This window comes from Brienomyrus brachyistius, unplaced genomic scaffold (genome assembly GCF_023856365.1).
Source record: "Brienomyrus brachyistius isolate T26 unplaced genomic scaffold, BBRACH_0.4 scaffold58, whole genome shotgun sequence".
Classification (NCBI taxonomy): Eukaryota; Metazoa; Chordata; class Actinopteri; order Osteoglossiformes; family Mormyridae; genus Brienomyrus; species Brienomyrus brachyistius.
The window spans coordinates 1,139,401-1,146,714 of record NW_026042333.1 but is presented as its reverse complement, the minus strand read 5'-3'; the positions used below and the strand labels follow the sequence as shown (position 1 = coordinate 1,146,714).

At 49.0% G+C, this 7,314-nt stretch overlaps 1 long non-coding RNA gene across 2 annotated transcripts; it reads right to left on the bottom strand.

Annotated features, from left to right (window-relative positions):
• Window positions 1–4,298: 4,298 nt before the first annotated feature.
• Window positions 4,299–5,453, bottom strand: LOC125724972 (uncharacterized). 2 transcript variants are annotated; one of them, XR_007387270.1, is made up of 4 exons: window positions 5,173–5,453; window positions 4,893–5,116; window positions 4,669–4,724; window positions 4,299–4,612 (listed from the first exon to the last, which is right to left on the bottom strand). It is a non-coding gene; the product is annotated as an uncharacterized LOC125724972 (long non-coding RNA). The 2 variants fall into 2 exon arrangements; XR_007387271.1 differs by having other exon boundaries at window positions 4,299–4,724.
• Window positions 5,454–7,314: the final 1,861 nt, after the last annotated feature.

The window sequence follows — 7,314 nt, the reverse complement described above, 5'->3', positions numbered from 1 at the left end:
CTGTGTGTGTGTGTGGGGGGGGGGGGGGGGGGGGGGCTTTATCAGGAGAGTGCTTTGTATGTTTAGGCGGCACCCACAATACACCTGTCTGGGGTGTGTGAGACATCATCCTTGTTTAGTCTGCTCAGGTCACTGGCCTTAAATAGTGTGTCTCTGTGGACTTTTTTGGCTCATCCATGATCGGGGGGGGGGGGGGGGGGGGGGCATTTTAGGAGTGAACTGTGGAAAAAAACAGATGCTGTGGGGTAGCCTAATCACTACCCCCCCCCCCCCCCAAAGAAAAAAGCTCCAAAAGAATATGCTTTTAAACATAAAAAAAGCTCATTTCAAAGCAATCTTCATCGGTTTCTTAGCTTTCACAGGTTGGGGGTTAGGGATTTTTAACAGCCAAATAAGAGGCAGTGGGAAGTCCCACATGTGTGTGTGTGTGTGTGTGTGTGTGTGCAGGGAGTCCTGTGTGTGTCTGTTGGTGTGTGTGTACAGCCATGTGTAATATCCGTAGTTTGCAAAAAAGCATGTGTCCATGCATATGGACGTGTGTGTGTGCATGTGTGCGACACAGCAGTGGCCCAGGACCCCGTCTCGAGGGTCCGCTCACCATTTGCAGTCACAGGGGTGTCTCTCCAGCTCCCCCCCCTCCCCCGCCCCACCCTCCCTTACGAAAAAACCACTCTTTCAGTTTTCTTTTTCATTGTCTCCTTTCAATCTCGTTTTTGACCGCACTTTTTCTTCTCTTTCTGCGCCATGGCGACCTGGTACCTTCAGCCTTGCAGTCTGTACCAATGCTCTCACCCCGCAACGGATTCATTTCATTTGAAAAAGTATCAAGCAGGGGTGTAAACTCCAGCAGGGTGCTTTACCATTGGTTTCTTAAATCTGCCGCAGTATAAATGAATCCCCAAGTACATCAATACAGGACAGCGAAACACCAAACAGCAGCTCTTTGTTTGATAGATTCTGTCTAGCCATACACTCTTAATGCAGATTTCAGTGTTTTCCCTTAATTCAAGTACAGGGGTTGTTTTGACGGGCTTGGCCTGCACCCCCCTTCCAGTTCCCCTGTTTCCCCTACCAGGCCCCAAGCGAGCGTCAAACATCAGACTGATTCCCTGACTCTACAGGCTTGTTTCAAGATGTTAGGACTATCAGTGGTGACTGGAGCCCCTGAGCCAGATAGCATCAGTGACTGATGTCTGTCTCAGAGGCTTCAGCAGACTTACAGGGCTGCCAAGCATGAAGGTGGCTAAACGTCAGCCAGGGTGCACTGGTGTTCCCGCGGCAACAGTGAAGTTTTGGAACACACATACGTACGCGCATTTTAGAATCCCCTCATGCCGGTGCAGTGGCTACTTTATCTGTTACGTTGTACATGAATGGGCTTCATGGTTTTCCAGTGCCAGCAGCTGAAGGGTTAATGTAAAAATGTCTACCGAGGAACCATAAAAACAAGATGGTATCAGCAGGCTCTGCCTTTCTGTTTTTGCATGCCTTCCCGTTTACCTTTTGGAATGGTGCCGCGGACAAGAAACGTCATGTAGGTTTGCTGGACGCGTCGATCGCTCAGAGAGGGGCATTATGGGGGCACTAAACAAGAAGACTGCACCTTTCCTGTGTTTGAAATCCACATGTGCAGCCAGAGAGCCCCACAGCCATAGAACACATCACTGCGTTCATTCATACAACAGCTTCGTCTAAAAATAGTCAGGCAGGAAACAAAACAGCTTTCTGGCTCACAGGGTACGACCTTGACCTCTCGGAGCGGCTGGGCTCGGAAATGCAAGGACCAAAAATAGACGCGGCCCTCACAAAGACCGCCTTCTTCAGCAGAGCAACATCTGCTGACGGGATTATTCGGGGGAGCGGATTGGTGGGATGTCCACGAAGGCTGGAGATATCGTGCAGGATGGATTGGGAAGACCCTGGCCCGAGAGCAGCCATGTTTAAACAGACCACCATACTGCTTTTCAGACAGGTTTATCTGAAGCTTTTCACGCAGAAATACTTGTGTTTAGACAGATTGGTATTTCACTAAAGCACTTCAGGCTCAGTGTCTTGCATATAGGTACTGGAGGAGTGCAAATAGTGGGACGTGAACCAACAACCTTCCGGACATTAGTTTGCATTTAAAAGTGCTAAGAGTGACCAAGCTATACTTGAGTACTGAGGTCCCCAGGAGCCTTCAGATCAAATCCCTCTCTGACCCTGAATGTTTTCCTTGAAGCCTCCAGCCGGTGCACCTTTAAATGTGAAAATATCCACCTCGCAACCTGCCGGCGTTGCTAAGCGACCAAAAGCCATCACAAAACGGTGACGTCAGTCTTGCCGCTTCTGTATTGGTGACAAGGACTTTAAATAGACCGACAGCAGCCAGTCCTGACCTACAGGAATCAATATTTCTGTCCCTGGCTTTTGCTGTTTCAAAGCCATTTGTGGCAGAGCAGAAGCGGCGCTGACCGTCGTCTTTTCAGAAACGCGGCGCAGAGGAGCCCTGTCTGTAAACTGGCGTATGTGACCCTGTGTTTAGGAACAAGGAGAAACATTTCTTCCTAATATCTGTGGCACCCACTTAAGGATCCCAACACTGGGGGAGTATTGGAGATGATTCAGCCTCTCTCTGTGGCACATTTTTATCAAGATGACAGGGTGATTGGTTATGGTCACCAGATAAAACATGGACCCTGATTGGACAGACTGTCAGATCCCAACAGATCCATCACTAGGTCAGGATCCCATGTTTCCCTGCTAGGTATTACCCCTTGTCAGGGTCACGTGACATTTGTAGGCGTGGTGTTTCTCTGGGAGATACTGTGATCTGAGCTGATTATCGTGGCTCATGCTTTTAAGGTTTGGGTCTTTTGTACAGCTGAGTGTGATCCCGCCCAAGAGGGGCACACTGGGGCCTGGGGTCGGTATAGACTCCTCTCCCTTTGCCTGGCGCTCACAATGGGACGTGCTGCCTGCAGAGGATGGGAGCACTGTGAGACTCACTGGGTTAGACTATTATACCTGGACCAGAATGTCGCCAGTTTGAATCCCAGGCCCCTGAGCAAGATCCTTAACCCCCAACCGTTCCAGGGACTGTCTGACATTAAGATAATGTGTGTTGAAAATGTTCAGGTGTAAAGAAACACTATTTCCGAAACTACTGCATAGGAGCATCACGGTAAATTAGCGAAATATCAATATCACATGAAGGTGCCAAGGGGGGGGGGGGTGTCCAGTGAGGCTATCCCATAATCCTCTGCTCTGTGATGACAGGTATAGGGTGGCAGGCAGCCGGAAGCTGCTTTGTTTAAAAATCTGCCAACAGACGCCGCTTTTCCATGGTGCAAAATTCTGAGGAGCAGATATTCAAAGAGATACGGTCAGACTGGGGATGGGGTTAATGGCCGCCAAAGCCGTGCCCCCTCCAGGACCCGTGTTACATGTCCCTATAGTGTGGTAGTTCTGAAGCGCAGAGGATGCCGCACCTGCCCGCAGGAGGTTGGGAGGGTGAAATCTTGCTGACCTTTTTTGCCTGAGGGGGGGGGGTAGTTTGAGGGCTAAGTGTGGTTTCCTGCAGAACATCATCATCACTTCTGCCTTCCGTTGCTTTATCCTTTCAACCATCCTGGATGTCACCATCACACGTATCTGGCCTGGATGCTCTGCGTCGGCCCAGCCTGGGAGCAGCACACAGAGGCTGGTGATAGCTGGACTCCATAGTGCTTAGCTTGGGGTTGGTGAAGTATGTGTGTGTGTGGGGGGGGGGGGGGGGGGGGGGCTCATGCATATTTGGCAGCCAGTTCTGGTCCAAAGGCACTTGAAGGTCAGGGGGCCACAAGTTTTAAATTGCTTTCCTGATGCAATCATCTGATGCGTCCGGCTTACAGATTTTTACACTTTCATACATCTGGGTAATTTACTGGGAGGATTTGGATGAAATACTTTGTTCCAGGGTAAAGCAGTCTGCCTTTAGCCCCTCCTATGTGTCGCTATAGCCAATCAGACGACATTGCAGGCCATGCTGATGGGCTACGCCTAAGCACTGAGGACACACGAGGGCACACGCACACGCACGTGCACACGCACACGCACGTGCACAAACACAGACACTCGAGATCTCATGCACCCAAACACGCTGTGGTCTGAAACCATCAAACATCTGTGCTGTTAATGTCGAGGGGGTTATTTCTGCAGCTGGAGATGGATTCGGAGCGGGGGGGCAGGGTGCCCAGAGCTGGGGGGCCACTGAGGATGGGAGGGTCGCGTGGAGTCGGCCCAGCATGTTCCCTGGTGACTTCTTTCTCTCTTTTTTTTGTTGTTTTTTGATGCTGACTCACTGGCCCAGGGGTTATGAGAAAGGAGGAAACAGCTAATCAGCCTTAAGCACACATCTCCCACCCATCGCAGTCAAACAAACAACAACGGGCTAGCTACAAGCTAAGCAGTCACAGTGCTAAACTTCATGCTAAGTGGCTAAAGTGCTGTGCTACAAGCTAAGCAGTCACAGTGCTAAACTTCATGCTAAGTGGCTAAAGTGCTGTGCTACAAGCTAAGCAGTCACAGTGCTAAACTTCATGCTAAGTGGCTAAAGTGCTGTGCTACAAGCTAAGCAGTCACAGTGCTAAACCTCATGCTAAGTGGCTAAAGTGCTGTGCTACAAGCTAAGCAGTCACAGTGCTAAACTTCATGCTAAGTGGCTAAAGTGCTGTGCTACAAGCTAAGCAGTCACAGTGCTAAACCTCATGCTAAGTGGCTAAAGTGCTGTGCTACAAGCTAAGCAGTCACAGTGCTAAACCACATGCTAAGTGGCTAAAGTGCTGTGCTACAAGCTAAGCAGTCACAGTGCTAAACCACATGCTAAGTGGCTAAAGTGCTGTGCTACAAGCTAAGCAGTCACAGCGCTAAACCACATGCTAAGTGGCTAAAGTGCTGTGCTACAAGCTGAGCAGCTACAGCGCTAAACCACATGCTAAGTGGCTAAAGTGCTGTGCTACAAGCTGAGCAGCTACAGCGCTAAACCACATGCTAAGTGGCTAAAGTGCTGTGCTACAAGCTGAGCAGCTACAGCGCTAAACCACATGCTAAGTGGCTAAAGTGCTGTGCTACAAGCTGAGCAGCTACAGCGCTAAACCTCATGCTAAGTGGCTAAAGTGCTGTGCTACAAGCTGAGCAGCTACAGCGCTAAACCACATGCTAAGTGGCTAAAGTGCTGTGCTACAAGCTGAGCAGCTACAGCGCTAAACCACATGCTAAGTGGTTAAAGTGCTGTGCTACAAGCTGAGCAGCTACAGCGCTAAACCACATGCTAAGGGCTAAAGTGCTAAGATAACTGCTAAGTAGCTAAACTGCTAAGCTACATGCTAAGTGGCTAAAGCACCCTTAAGAAATGAGCAGGGAAGAGACCATTTAACTCAATTTAAAAGACTCGGCTAAAGTAAGAACCTCTAGGTTTATGACCTCAGCTGACATTCAACCTTCTGGGCCCGCGACACCAGATTTGTCATCTTCTTGATTCATTTCTGTTTCATTCTCAGCACCAGTGGCATTTTTCACAATCATTCAAACCACATACTTGCATGGGGGGGGGGGGAGGGCTAAGATTTGGAGGACCCCAGTTGTCCACAAACAATTCCCATGCCTGGAGGGGTGGGGGGGGACCTTACATGACAGCTCCTGTTCACCTCCTCCTGCTCCTTCATCCATGACATCCCCTTTTTGATTGTTAAAGTTTGCAGCTGTAAGAGAGGCGGACAGCTTGAATCATGTCTGTAATTGCATGGCACTAGAACAGGGTAAAGTAATGAGGTATGCAAAGTACTAAAACAATTTCTGAATGTTTAGAGAGTGAGACTTACGGCACAAATCCAGGTATCAGAATTACATTTTTGAAACCCACCCCCCAGTCGGAAAATGGCTGGACAGCCCATTCAATTTATTTCTGGCTATGGGCCTGGAACACGTAGTCAGTAACAGCTATAGTTAAAATCCCACCAGAATAAAGACAGCCGCATTTGAATTTACTTCAACTGGGTATTCGGACCCGAAAATACACACTTGTATAAATACATTACTATTGAGAGAGCTGTTTATGCTTCTTGCAGATGTAAGAAATACCTCCTAGGCGTGCGGAGCGGCGCTGCACCCGGCTTCGCCTCCCTCGGCCGCGGAGCTCCCGCCCTTCAAACACGCCCACGCCTTTCTCGCCATTTACTGCATTCCCCTGGCGCCGGGAGGGCCTTTTTCCCGGAGAGATCTGCTTGCATGACGGAGCCCGGTGACGCTTCCTTGTAGGTCCTGCCCTGCCGGGCATCGCACGATGTAACCCGGCGCCCATGCGCTTTCGGCGAGTCTGCTCAGCGCCTCTAAAGCCATGCAAACGCACGCACACTTCCTGACAGCAATTTCATAGCTGGCGGAGACGAATTTCACACACACACACACACACACACACACACAGGTGCGGCAATTTAATCTTAAGAGTTATTTTAAGTTGTTTCGGTTCAAACTGATTTCATTGATATCATTGCAGATGTTTGTACTGTTTTCACAAGTTTTGACGCTCTACATATTTAAGAATGAAATACGCACTGAAAGATAGCAACAAGCGGTACGGTAATCTGTCTGTCTGGAGTGCTGAACTGGACCCATCCCGTCTTCGCCCGGGGCTCCTGCAAATAGTTCTGAGATTATCCTGAAACCCTCACAATCATACGCTTCTTGTATAGGGGTACATCATGCTAATTTAAGATTGGAAGCCTAACAGAATTCGCGCTCTATTTGCATGGTCATTTACATTCATATGAGTTTTCTATGAATATAAATTCGACTCCCTTTAATTCACTCTCCGCCCCAGTGGCTCTTCTCGACTCGAATACAGATCGCAGGTCTCGCAGCCTGTATACATCGCCGGCTGACACCTGATGACCCCGATCCGACGACAGGTTGAGTCTGCCTACAGAAACGAAACGAAGCGTTTGGGCTGCACAGGGACCAGCTCCTTACCAGAACTCGGGGATACACCTGTCTGGTTTCGATTCACCTGAAACACCCACCGCCTGCTTTTCCTAATGAACTAGACTGGCCTGGTTTCCAGCTTCGTTTCAAAATTCATCGCCTCTTTGGTCCAAAGTATACATAAAATTTCTTATGACTAGTGCGCGGGAGAGTAAGACAACATGTGCGTTGCTTTGGTTAAAAATGACGCCTGAAGCAAACGATCGCTGCCCTTTGACCGAGCTTCATCAGTGAAAAATTTTGATCGCTTATAATAATAATAATAATAATAATAATAATAATAATAATATAGCTGAGTAAAGTTCTGACTGTAGT